The following is a 15,529-nucleotide window of genomic DNA, read 5'->3' as shown; positions in this document are numbered from 1 at the left end:
ACAGAGTTGTTTATCCCAAATTATGGTAAATATATATATAAGAAAAAATTCATCTGCAATAGCTGGGCTGTTGTTTACATAGGGACATGCACGCAATGTTCTTGTTTTTACATCGGTAAGACCATCAATGTTCTTAGGAGCAGAATGTATCAACATTTCTACGATATTAAAAAACAAGATATAAAAAATATTTTGGCAGTGCACATTATCAATAATGAGGGACATGATTTTAGATTTTCAGTATTGGAACAAGTCACAGTTGGAGATAGAGGTGGTCCCCTTAATGATTTTTTGGAAAATAGGGAGCTAAGATGGCAGTTAAAAACTAATGCGACATCATTTCCAGGCTTAGACACAAATACATCTATCTGTTCCACCCTCAGATTAAAATATGAAGGTTATTTTTGAATAATAGTGACAATAAACTAGGGATTCTTTGTGGTTTGAACATAATATAGTGTATTTATTATGGTTTTTATTTTATTGTAATATGGTAAAAAATGTATTTAATATTTTAGATGCCTCAATGGGGCTGTATCAATTGAACTTAATTCAATTTAAGTAATTTCATTATGATGTCATTAATTATGAAGGCGTGTATTTGTATAAAAAGGGTTTAATTTATTATGGATGTATAGTCTGAAGAAGTTTTTATTAAAAAATAAAAGCGCTTAATAACAAGATATTGTGGATCTCGTCTTTCTTTCCTGGCGTTTTTTTAGTTTTGTTTGTGATTTTGATTTTTATTTGTCTGCTGTATAACTATGTTGGAAGTGCAAACAGGTCAGTCATATTACACGAAATACATTGCAAAGCCTCACAACAATTGCTTGATAGCATAGTGTACAGTGATCTTAACTGTAATGCTTTTGTCACACACAGCAGGGCTTTGGATCCCAGGAATGCCAGTGAGTTGTATGCATAACCATTCCACACAACTGCACACCATTTTGTTAGAATGTTCAGTGAGAAAGCCGTATGTATTATATACACTTAACTGTACAGATTATGCTAGAATGCTCAAATAGAAAGTGGTATGCATATTCATACCACTCGATTGTTCCAATCTGCCCAGTATGACCTGATAAATAGCCCACATCACCTACCTTTTGCCCTGTTCCCCCGACAAATTAGTGTGATGATCCAATACATATAAACAGCTGTAAATGACATATAACTGATAGTCAGACTTGTACATAGTCAGAGAATGTACATGCAAACATACCTGTCATCCCAGCATCTCACCCAAAGTGTATGACAGCAGTCAGCAGTCTGAAAACATATTACATTAATACCTGCATCTTGTCAAGCCTGTACGTAAGACACAGGTCCCGTACATACTAATCTACAAGCATACCATTTTACAATATAACGCCATTGGGTAGTGTAATAATACATGTAAGGGACAGACCACTGCAGTGACTATGAATGTTGTGAAAACTACAAGGATTTAATAGTTGTTAATTGACCTCTCTCTCATCCCTACCATATGTGCAAAAATAACCAATTTACACAAATCAATTGGTATGTCTACACTCCTAATCTTTGTTGGGACATATGTCCTATTGGTTTATAAATATTCACATCTATTTCTATGCATGTGCCATGTTAAAATACTCCCATATTGGTGTTCTGTTGCCATCAATGAAACCTGCATGCATGTGTTCTGCCTGCTCTGCAACTATGTTATATCTGGTGCCCTGGGTAATGGGAATACCTATGCATGCTGTTATAACTAATCATGAATGCTGTTGACTATTACTAACACATATTTGCCTTAAACATGCTACAACATAGCTCGTATGGGAAAGCTGGTCCCAGCGGACCCACCTGTCCCACCTCAGCTGGCCATGGCACTGGGCACAAGCACATCTGGGGCCCAGCCTGGGAACTTCTCGTCCATTGGCCCTGCACCACCTTTGAGTGGAACCACCACAGGGGTTGAGGCTCGGACCCCCTGGGAGCGGGAGCAGACAGGAACCTGCCACCCATGGTATGGTCTGGGCAGTGGTGCATAGGGAGCTCGACAGGGAGATTCGAGACTGCCTATGCCAACTTGAGGGCCGAGTGATGCAACTAGAGGGTGAGCCTGCCTCTCCTACAGAGCCCCCAGCACAGCCACCTTCTGGGCTGTGAAGGTGCAGTGGTGACTGCCCATGGGTGGGGACCTCAGTCCCATTGTATCCATTTGTGGTATCACGGGCTTGTGATTTCCAAACACCTCTCCCTGTCCAAGGTGTTTCCCCCCACATGTGTCATATACCACCCCTGTATGCATCTTGTTTGTCTTGTCTGTCATCCTACTGAACCTATCCTCCCTGATCATACCTACTCTCCTTCCCCAACATCCCACTCTCACCTAAAATAAAAGAAAAAAAGAGCAATCTGTTCCCACAAAAAAATCATGCCCCATACATAGCTGTCCATTTCGCACACATGTCCACTGGACACATGTAAACTTTCTAATTGGCATCACAACATACTATTGTTGTCCTCACCACTCAGGGTTGTGAGTGTCCAAATGTACTGCCGAATGTATTGCATATGCACAGCCGTTGCTGTAGAAGAAATGGACAGCTATGGACCTTCCCTACACCCTTCCTGCACATCCCTAGCTACCTTGCCTACTGTCTTTCCCATTTGTGCTCCTTTTTCACCACTTTCCTATCACCCTTTTTTCTTTTCTTTTGAAGAAATTAGCATGGGGGTAAGCAGTAGTAACCACTTTTAAGCAGCAGTGAATGGGTTTCAGCCTGTTTGTGCAGGGGTAAGCACTGCCTGCACAGGTTACGCAATCAAGGAGGTAACTGAGTGTAAGGAGCTGTAACCAAAAGTAAGCACTGCTTACTGTCGTGAAAACCCATGCACACCCGCTCACAACTGCTTTAAAGTGCCTTAATTACTCCATATCCAATGGCTCTTGTTCTGCCCAGCAACAGAATGAACAGCCTCTGCAAGGCTCAAAACCAGGACATTGCACACCACAGCCAATGTGATTTACCACTAAGCCATGGCAGATATACAGACATCAGATGTTATCACAAGCATATCATCCAGCACAGTCATTCAACAGTAGAGGTAATGTATTCTATCATGTAGATGTATGTGTGTTTGTTTATGACCAGATATAGATACATACATATATATAGATATATCAGTAACATACCATGTGACAACAAAGCATTAAAAAAGAATGAAAAGGGAAATACCTGCGACTCCTGTATTATGTAGTGGTGTTGTCCTATGTAATATTAAGACTCCCTCAGACAGACGTGCCATTAATACACACAAACATTTGTACATTTGCTAAATACATTACTTTGTGCATTTTATTTACATTAGCAAAACAGTTCCTGCCTAATCATGATGTGAGAACAGTACTCTTGCAAGGTGCTTTGTGCAGCATCATCATCATTAAAAAGTTAAATGGGGTAACCATAGATGGACCGGTAGTGTCATGTTTACAATAGGGTCATCTGCATCACGTGTACCTGGAACCTTTAGGAGTTATGTGTATACGAGGATCGTGTGCCTGAGAGAGGGGTGAGGACAAAAGTATTATGTTGTGATGCAATTTAAAAAGGTTACATGGGTCCAGTGGACATGTGTGTGAAATGTACAGCTATGTATGGGGCAAATGTTGTTCTGGGAACAGATTGGCCTTTTGTTTCCATTTTTGTAAGGTGAAAGTCGGATGTTGGGGAAGGAGAGTAGGTATGCTTGTGGAGGATAGGTTGGGTAGGATGACAGACAAGACAGCATACAGGGGCAGTATATGACACATGTGGGGGGATACACTTTGGATGGGGAGGGGTGTTCGGCAGTCACAATCCCATGAGACCCCAAATGGAAACAGTAGGATGGAGGTCTCATCCCATGGCCAGCCACCACTGCACCTTCACAGCCACAAAGGTGGCTGTGCTGGGGGGCTGTCTAGGAGGGGCAGGCTCACCCTCTAAATGTGACACTGCCCTTGAGCTGGCATATCAGGCCTTGAAACCCCTTATTGAGCCCCCTATGCACCACATCCTGGACTGTACGATGGCTGACAAGTTCCTGTCTGGACCTGCTCCCAGATGGGACAAGCCCCATCCTCAGTAGTGATTCCACCAGAAGGTAGTGCAGAGCCAACAGAGGTGGAGGTCCAAGGCTGGGTCCCAGATGTGCTGGTGCCCGGTGCCATGGCCAGCTGAAGTGGGACAGGTACTTTTGCCAGGACCTCCAATCCCGTACAGTCTATGATGTTACAGTTTTAACACAGATATGGCTTAGTAATAGTCAACAGCATTCAGGATTACTTATAACAGCATGCATAGATATGATCATCAACCCATCACAACAGATGTCATACATTTGCAGAAGGAGCACAACACATGCATATATACTGCATGACATCTGTACAAAGCGTAGATGACTTGTGATGGCAGCAATGAGCAGTGGCCCATTATTGACTGTCATACCACTGTTTCATGTGATGTATGTCCAATCAGGAATGCGATGGCAGTAACACTCATCACTATCACCATGTACTGACTGCAATCCTCACACTATGCTTCTGCAGTCCACAGATGTGTGTTCTGTGAGTAACACAAGAAACAAATGGTTCCACACACTGACCAGTCCACAGATGACCCTACAGATGGGGATTTCCTCACAAACAGAGCACTGTCTTGTCAGTTATTAAAACATGCAGACTAGCCATTACCACACACAGCCTGTTAAATTGGCAGTAGTCTCAATGAAGCATAGCTACACTTACATGCAGTAGTCATGTCTAGCACATCACCTTCCTGTCTTTAGGCTATTTTCCACTGTGTATGTTGTTTGAGGAATATCCAGATATCATCTGTAATGCTGTTTACCAAACACCAGATCCAGGTTCCACTCACAGTGACTGCCATGTGCAAATACAGACATGATGTTCCTAGATATTGTACTGTGTTTCCATGCAATTGGCTATGGGAATGTCACCACAGCTGTTCCACATGCAATCAGCTAGAGGAGGACTGCAATAGGTGCAGAGGCCATCACCTGCTCATAACCACCACTTACAAAACACAAGCTTCTGCTGAGCAGGTGTACAACTCCACATCCACCAGAGAGTGTGTGGGAGGTACAGACAGAGGCACAGTACATCAGAGAATGGCTTGGAAACTAAAACCTAAGCATCATCTATCACACACCTACCAGTATAAAGGTTCCAACCCCTGACTGACTAGCCATTACTATTTCAAGTGCATGCAGTTACTCCATGTGTCACATAGCTGACATGCTGGTGTGCTGTAAGAACATATATGTGTGCTGGTGAACAACATCTGCAACAGAGATACAGTAGATATACATTAGGTGTAGCACACACGGCTGTCCACATGAACACGTCATTGTCAACACAACCACACTCTCTAAGGGACTCAGACACATTGGCACACTTTGGCAGGCTCACAAATACACTTCCTAACTACTAAGTTTGCCACACTGCAGTAATGCACAGATATTACATGTACCACAGGGGATATCCTGAGATTCTATGGGCTATGGCAGGTGCACATGTCTGACATCAGTCAGTATGCCAGTGAGAATTATACTGGGTGTGACTGTGGTTGGGAACATCATACATCACACGCAGGCACAAGGTGCCAGTTCTGACATGCATGTGTGCATTGCTTCATGGGTGTGTAGTGGATGGCTGTGCAAGATGGCTGTACAAGGCTGGGTAATGGGTAATCCTTGGCATCAGGCCACCTGACAATGGTCTGCAGTGTGGTTCAGGGGTGTTTGTGTCTGCAATGTCCCACACAGATGGGTATTGTACAGCCTGTCCTGTCATCCTGGTTGCCATTGTGTGTGACCATTGCTTTGCAATGCATGCCATGTCTGTGTTTGATAGTCCTTGACATAGACAATGCCTGGGATGTGCACGTCCCACAATAATGTACAGTGACATGTTTAAGTGTACCTGGTTTGCCTGGCACATGTTGTGTGCACTGTTTTATCATCAGATGTGCCAATACTGGCCTGTGCGAATACTGGCCTGGTGTGGCATGACATGCTAATAGACAGCAGGTTGACCCCACACCTGCAATGATAGCATGATACAGGTATTCCTTGGTGTCAGTGGCATCTGTCCATACAAGGCATGTGTGTAAGGCATTGTATGTCCTTTGTGGATCACATTTGATGGCACCACATATGTTGCAGGCATCCAGTGGGGAACATAGTGAAGCTGCATTGTCCACAATAATGTGCCTATTGTACTGTTGGACAGGGAGCAATGCCCTCTGTGGCCCACTGCAATCACACCATGCCTACTATCTGTCATCAATGTGCAGGGTACTAGCAACATAGAGGGATATTCTAGGCAAGTATGTTTGTGTGTGACACATGGGTTCAGACCATATTCTGCGTAATAGTATGGTTGTTTAATGTGTTCACCAGGCCTTTTGTCAGATGTAGGGGTATAGCTTGCCAACCCAGTCTCTTGGCTGATTGAAATCTGTAAACCTCGTGAGGTGGACATTGTGAAAAATAATATGGCCACCATGCAGGAAAACTACAAAACCCGTTCCTGAACATGTCTAGTGGTTAGACATTGACAGCCACCTCCACACAGGTTCTGACTGTCAAACACACACACACACACACACACACACACACACACACACACACACACACACACACACACACATGCCATGTCTTGGAACAGAACTCCTACCTAGCTAGTTTATCACACTACAGCATTATGCAGTTATAGCATGCACTATGTAGATTACTGGGCTACTCCAGCCCCAACGGTGTATTTCACAAGGAATAGCATCAGCAGGTTTACCAAAGTAGGGCATTTCAGATTTCCTGCAAGTGAGTTGCCCAAAATGCATTGCTCACAAAACAGACAGTGAGACACACACAACATGTCCACAATTGACATGTGTGGGTATAGAACCCATGACCAAGATCGATATCACACCACTGCATGGAGATGTTATAGGACACACCACAAGGATTACTAAGGAGCTTTTTCCCCAGAGGTGCATTTTACAAGGTATGACATCAGCAGGAGTGCCACAGTAGAGCATTGTAAATGTCCTGCAAGTGAGTAGGGTATAATGCGTTGCTCCCTACACAGACATTGAAACACACAGAAAACATACATAACTGCCATGATTGTGAATGGATCCCGACCACAGTTCTAAATCACACTCCAGTGATACACAGTTACAGTTAGCGCTACAGAGATTACTGGGTTACAGCAGTCCCAGAGGTGTATTTCTAGGTGGGTGACATCAGCAGGGTTGCCAAAGGTGAGTATGTGAATCGTAAGGAGTGTGCGTACCTAAAAAGCATTGTTCCTTTCTCAGACATACACACACTTAGCACGTTTGAGATAAGAACACCTACCAAGCTAGTTTATTCTTCTTCTTTCATATTTTTCCCAGTTAGGGGTCGCCACAGCAGATCACCTGTCTGCTCATGATTGGCAGTGGAGTTTTACAGTGTCGAGTTGCCAGCCCAGTGCCCAACCTTCCCTAGAAGGCACACACATGCACGCGCTCACACCTAGGGCCAATTTAGAGTGTCCAATCCACCTACAGCATGTCTTTGGGATGTGGGAGGAAACCGTAGTACCCAGAGGAAACCCACACGACCGCAGGCAGGACATACAGACTATGCACAGAAGGTACCCCAGCTGAGGATCAAACCGGAGAACCTCTTGCTGTGAGGTAGCAATGCTAACCACTGCACCACTGTGGCCGCCCAACAAACTAGTTTATTACACTACAGCATTATGTAGTTACAGGACGTGCTACAGAGATCACTAGGTTGCAGCAATCACAGAGATGTATTCCTAGGTGGGTGACATCAGCAGGATTGCCAAAGGCGAGTATGTGAATCGTAAGGAGTGTGCGTACTCTAAAAAGCATTGTTCATTCTCAGGCAGACAGACATGCACAGTTAGCATGTCTGGGATTAGAACACCTGTAAAACTAGTTTATCACACTACAGCATTACGCAGTTACAGGATGCGCTACAGAGACGACTGATTTCCAACACTACCAGAGGTGTATTTCTAGGTGGGTAACATCAGCAGGATTGCCACAAAAGGGCATTTCAAGTGTACTGTGAGTTGTACATGGCTTGTACCTGTGTGTACCCACTGCTTACTGTTGTGAAAACACATTTACACCCACTTTCAACTGCATAAAAGTGTCTTATTCAGTCCTAAATGACATTATCAACAAGCCTTGCAGGTCTTGCACCCTGGACCATGCACACCGAGGTCACTGGACGTACCACTAAGCCATCTGGGTTGTGTACATGCTTTATGGTTTTTATAATACACATCTTACTACAGGTATTCTACAGTACTGAAAACAAATGGGACAGTCACTTTGTGTACATATGTACAGTACCCTTGAATGTACTGTACTCTGTGAAACAACATAGATACGTCTACATCTGTACAACTGTCATAACTAAATACATATATGCACCTACAGGATGTGTACACACACACACACACACACACACACACACACACACACACACACAGACATATATATATATATATATATATATATATATATATATACACACACAGACACAGCTATAGCTATATATATATATATATATATATATATATATATATATATATATATATATATATATATATATATATATATATATATATATATATATACACATACATTAACACACACACACACACGCGCACACACACACACACACACACACACACACACATATCTGAACACCCTTTGTGACACAGAAGGGATCCAAAGGAACTGATGCGTACACAAAACAGAGGCATCTCTTGTTTTATAACATTTAAATCATAATCAGATCACCAGAGAAGGGATGGTTGTTGTGTATGTAGAGTTTGGAGTGGGGAATGATGGCTAAGGAAATATACCATGGGGATTGTGGAGTTTGGGTGAGGGAATGATGGGTATGGACATACACCCCGGCAACCACTTCTGTGTCACTGCTCGACAGTGGCACAGGAAAACAACCTACCCAACTGTAGTCGTTCTTGACTGTCTATTCTTTTCTATTCTTAACTACATAATAATTTGTAGACTTCACTCACCACAGATGACTACCATGGTGTGCAGCATGTTAAAAGACATAACACATGTGTTTGTCTGACTACAGGATAGTCACGCACACACAAATACACACACACTTGCCAGTATTGTGCATACACGTCTTGCCTGTGTAAAGGTAACTAGTAGAGTGGAATGCAGTTGGGGTATGTGCCACAGACACCATACAATTACACTTACTCTGATTCTCCTTCTGAGCTGGGTGACATCACATGACTGATTACTCGCAGTGGAGTGGGGAGAAAAGGGTTGTTTAGCAGATGATAAGGATAAAGGCCAGTGCAAAAGGTGGTTTCTCTTTGGAAAGCAGCAAAACCCACTGTCATAACAGGATACATACACAAATACCCACACACAACCACACTCAGCTATTGCTGACACACACACACACACACACACACACACACACACACACACACACACACACACACACACACAGACACACACACACACACACAGTTGCCAGTGGTGGGGTCAGAACTCCTGCCTATCTACTGATCCCTATTACAATACTACACAGTTACGAGACACACCACAGAGATTACACAGTTTAAGGCAGTCAGAATGCCCTTTTAAGAGTGAGGACAACAACAGGGATACTGACAGTTAAGATGTACATAGCTGTAAACCTTTGTGTTTAAAGTAGGAGTCCATTACAACCTGTATGCGCAAACATGACACATCATCTGCAGGTAAAACATAGGTAGGACTGTGAGGTATAGTTGTAGCACAACAAGCCCTGAACTGGAGTATTCCCATCTGTGGAATGGACAACAACTATCACTATACATGTTTACAGTGGTCATGCTCATACACATAGAATCACAGGACTTGTTTGAATGCATTGACTCCAATTACACAAGGTGACAGTGGGCAAGCTCATACACTTAGTAGTACAGGGCCATTTGGGATGCACTATGACTACAATGACACAAGGATATACTGGGCATGCTATTACACTTAGAAACAAAGGACTTGTTCGGATGCACTGACTCAAATTACACAAGGTGGCAGTGGGTACTCTCACACACTCAGTAGCACAAGGCTGTTTGGGATGCACTCCGATTCTAAACACGGAAGGCCACAGTGTGCATGCTCATATACTTACATGTACAGAACACGTTGTAATGGAACCCTATTGTAAACACACAGGTTTAGAGCTATGTACATCTTAACTGTCAGTATATATGCACATCATACAGGTTTACTACCAGATACCATTATGTGGCCCGTAAATAATATATCTGTGTCTGTGCTGTGTGATACACATGCATACATGTACATGAAGTACTGACATTTATATGTGAAATATACACAATCATGCATGTGTGGAAGTGACAGACAATATGTTAACTGGGACACACAGGTGGATGCTAACTACAGCATGTGTCACACACATTGCTGCCCTGAAAGGCATACATTGATAGCAGGTTGTAGACAGTGGCATTATACTTGGAACAGTGGCATGTGCAAGCCTAATATGTGAGCCCATTGTCTAATGGTACTGAGGTGCAGATGTCAAGATGACCTCTCCCAACTAGTTGTCCTTATTAGCTGGACTGCTATACTAAGTATATCTGACATTGGCCATATACACAATGTCTGCTGGTGTCTGTCAACGTAGATGTAGCATTTGATACCAACCACATTACTGCCACTCGCAGTGATGTCATGGTATGAGTGGCAACTGTTTGACCAAAACAATGAGCTAATGTCCTGCAGTAATTATGAAGTTGTCCAGTGTCTGTCATTCTGGGATGTCATGACTGAAAGACAGGCCTTTGTCACACAGCACATGCATCCATGATACAGGAGTGTGTGGATAATACCTAGGTTGCATTTACCCATATAGTGGCATTCCAAGGCAAAAGTCCTAAACACAGAAGTAACACCCTGACACCTACAAGACAATTGCATTGGATGCTTATGCTAACCAGTGCTAGATGTGTGGCTTTCATAATCCATTTGCTCAATGTAGAACCTACAATGGGGAATACTGACATCTGTGCAGTGAGGAACATCTGGCTGAAGGCTCTGTAGTGCACAATGTCACTACCACCATATAACTCAGATACAGACATGTGGGCCATAACACTGTTATCGACCATTCCAGGTGGAGGTGTCCACATATTCATAAAGGCTACTCACAAGTAAAGACCACTACTCCGACATAAGTCATCACAGATGAATCAGGTAGAGGTGACCGTGGCAAAAGTTGCATTCTAGGGTGTATCCTCACACATCCACCACCATGTCCTCAGACTACCAACACACATCCATACATGTGGTATGACATAGTATGGTAGAACACCAAATAACCTTTGATTGGTGGACTGTACCTAGATCTACATCAACTTTACAAAGTACCCATGTACTGTCACAGTTGCATAATGTGTTATGCAATACATTTATATCACTGTTTGTAACCAGGTCAGTTGTACACATACCAGGGTCCCTCAGATGCTGTCAGCATTAACACAGTCAACTGTTGCTGTACACCAGTAAACAAAAACCTCATGGTTGGATATGACCTAAATGTACCTGCCCTGGATATGTACATCCCACACTCATACAACATAAATGAAAATACCATAGCTGTTGTTGTCCTTTCTACATACAGGTGGATACATTCATTACACACATGCACATGGCAGATAGGTCCATGGCCGCTGAATGATAACAGAACATACTTTTCACCCATGACATCTTTCATATCATACAATAACCCATGTGGCACCTAATGCAATGCCTACAAACATATCCAAATAACAGGATCATAGGACCTACACAAATGGCCTGTATTGACAGACTCAGGGAATATATATCTATGCTTTGTATGTTCCTGAGTAGTTACAGGTGATATGTCCATGAAATGTACAGCCATGTGTGCCCACAGCTCCTACATATACCCCATGTCAAAAATTACAAGCCATGCTTGCTATGCGCTGTCTGGACATTAACCTTATTACCACAATAGCCAGAACATGCTGGAGTGAGATGTTTACAAGCCACAGACCTTGCATATGCTTGAATGAGTGTAATGCCTAGCTCAAACAGAGCACATTGCTGGAACTCTTCCAGTAATCATGAGGTGTGTGTGGCATATATGAAGTGCTCACTGTTGACCATTACAGTGCCCTGGCTTCACCGTGGAACTGTCAAGTAACAGTTTGTGGGATCATGACATGAAATATTGCTGTGTGTGTGTGTGTTTGTGTGTGTGTGTGTGTGTGTGTGTGTGTGTGTGTGTGTGTGTGTGTGTGTGTGTGTGTGTGTGTGTGTGTCTTGCTGATATGTGCTGTTGGCATGAATGTACACTTGGCTACTCAGTGGAGGTGGTTGTGTGTCCTACCAGTACATGCATATAACATCCATTATGTTGTAATGCTCAGCTAGTTTTCACACATGGTGTGGAGAAGGTGTGGAATGTATCCTCTTGACCTGCTAGTCCACTTACTGATGGAGACTGCATAGTTGTACATGTATTGATGTGTGTTTAGATTCCATGCATGTGCAGTGTCTGATGTTTGAAGGTGACTGTTGTCTTAGTACATCATGCTGTTGCAATCCAGTCTCAACATTGCCAACTGTATATGGTGATATGTTCAAAGTACAGTAAGCTGTACTTTAGGTATGGACAGATGTTTGGACATGACTACTAAGTGGTGGGGCTACTTTGCAGATGAATGATTACTTAGGACAGCTCACAGGTGTGTTGCAACCATTCCTACAATAATCTGTGTAACTGCTAAATTATGGTTCTGTTAAATGAAGTGGAAGACACACAACATAGAATGCAGTAAGGGTGACACTGAAGGCAAACCTCTTGACACTTGTAACAGTAACACCTTCCCTGTGCATGTATTGTGCATATATCAGCACAGGTGGCAAAGGAAAAAGTCAGTACACTTTGTAGCGCATGTGATAGTGCTGTAACTCTGTAATACCTATCATGATATAGGCAGGTGTTTGATTCACAGTACTGGCATGTGTGGGTGTGTGTGTGTGTGCCCATATATGTCACATTTGGTAGGGAATACATCCCAGATGTTTTTCACTCTCCTGAACACTGTAGTAGACATCAGTACAGAGTGAAGTGTAGAAAGAAAGGCATAGGCAGGTGGTTGAATTTCACACATGTCAAGTGTCTGTATGTGGGTGACATAGGTGTATATCTTTGTGAATGCCACAGTGTGTGTTTGTGCATGTATGGCTGTCCAGTCCCTGGTGTGAGGCTGTATTTTACCATAGTAAAATGTTAAGGCCCCCTCTTCCCATCCACTCAATGCAATCAAGTATCCCTGTTGATGTCATCAATCTTAGAAGGGCATTCTAACCACCTGTAAACATGTACACCCTGGGGTGAGGCTTGTTGTTACATAGCTGACTGATGAGCCCACTGCCCCACATTCACTCACTGCAATCTAGTATCCCTGTTGATGTCCTCAATCTTAGGCCATTCTGACTACCTGTACATGTGTAATCTCTGTGGCCCATCTTGTAATTGCATAGTACTATAATGATGATTTGCACATAGACAGGGGTTCTCATCCCAACACTAGCAATTGTGTGTGTTACTGTCTGTGAATACCTGGGTGTGTCTGTGTTTGCATCCTGCCATGAGAAAGGGTATTATTGCTTCCCAATGAGAAGCCACTTTTTCCACTGGCCTTTAACCTTGTCATCTCCTATACCACTCTTTTACCTCCTCCCAGCTCCAGGTAACTATACCTATGATGTCACCTACTATGGATGTGACGGCTCTGAACACAGTAGCTTACTACACAGTTATCATGCTCTCGGATCATTAGATCAGTAAATATAATTGAAACTTGGGAGATTAAAACTGCTATGTGGAAGCTAGAAAGTACATGCAGGTATTGTCATACAGACCTGTGAGTAGTCAACATTTACATATGGAACACTAACCACAAACACTGACATCCCCCGGCACATGCAATTACACCTGAAAGAGGAAGGCAGAACATCAAGATCAACATGCAGTTACTATAGCACATGATACATACTGTCAAATGTACCAAATGCATTCTAAAAACTGTAATACATGGTATGGCGGTTGCCTGTCAAACACTACTCAACAATATTAATCTAACTTTTGTCTTCCTAGTATGTTCACCCGGTGCATCAGACCATATGAGCATGTCCCTGCACCGATGATGTGGATGACAGGGATGCAGCACAGGCATCATCATATGCACAGGGTTATAATGTTTGCCAGAGGCCTAGGCTGCACCATTGGATGACATCATGTGTGTGGGTTAGGGCCTTTGATATCATTGGGCGTGTGTGGATGTTATGCATGTGTGTGTGTTGAGGTGCCCTACATTTGTTTCTGGTGTGTGTGTGTGTGTGTGTGTGTGTGTGTGTGTGTGTGTGTGTGTGTATGTATGCACACAGGTCTGGCATGTGGCTGGCCTACACTGGGGTATTATTGACAGCTGCAGACTGTACCAGGCAGGTTCCGCAGTTCATGGTGTCCGACCATGGCCACGTGACCTGCGCCTGCCAGGGGTTGCATGGGCACTACCAGGCAGAGGCCCAGATTGGGTACTGTCCGATGACATATGTCCACTGGAACTGTGTCCCTGTTGGGACCATCCAGGACCACTTGCATGTGACCTGTTATGTCCTGGTGTGGACAGCACAGCATTAGCTGCACTGTGCTGCTGCCACCACTATGGGAGCAGGCATGTAAAGTAGCATGTTCACGTAGACCTTCAACAGGTGATGTAGCTGGCCTACATCTACATGCCCAATGCCTCACTCCCACCAGATGTTCCAGCACAGACATTCCACACTCGAGGATTGACATGCCACAGTCAAGGACTCTCACCATGTCACCCAACTGTCTATCCAACACATCTACAAGATGATGGTGAGCATTTGCAATTGCCTGGATGTTGTCAGTTAAAGAACGGACAACAGCCCTCTGAAGCCTCAGACCTTCTCTGTTGTGCCACTCAGCATGGGTCTATGCCTCCATTACATCCTGAAACATGCATCTGGTGATACCAGCTGATGTGCTTTGTCTTGCAGGGACATGTTGGCCAGTGGTCCTCCTATGAGCAGCACTGGGCACATGCCTGTGTGGGACATCACCGGTCAGTTGACTGGGATCATGGTGTGCAGGCACACCTTCCATAGTCTCCACACTTCCCTGTTCCATGCTGCCATCCACCAATTGTCCTTCCTCTATGGCCACTGGTGATGGAGTATGTGTAGGCAGAACTATGTGTGGGGATGAGGGGGATACAGGTGGAAGTGCAACCAATGGCACAGATTCAGCCCCTAACAACCCTGTCTGTGCCTCAATCATGCCTCAATCATACTTTCATCATCACTGCTAGAGTCTGTGGTGACAATAACATCAGGTGGACCACAGGAGGGCA

The sequence above is a fragment of the Protopterus annectens genome, chromosome 5.part1 (genome assembly GCF_019279795.1).
Source record: "Protopterus annectens isolate FY-2018-M chromosome 5.part1, PAN1.0, whole genome shotgun sequence".
NCBI classification, from domain to species: Eukaryota; Metazoa; Chordata; order Ceratodontiformes; family Protopteridae; genus Protopterus; species Protopterus annectens.
Note: the sequence above shows the minus strand (reverse complement) of the source record.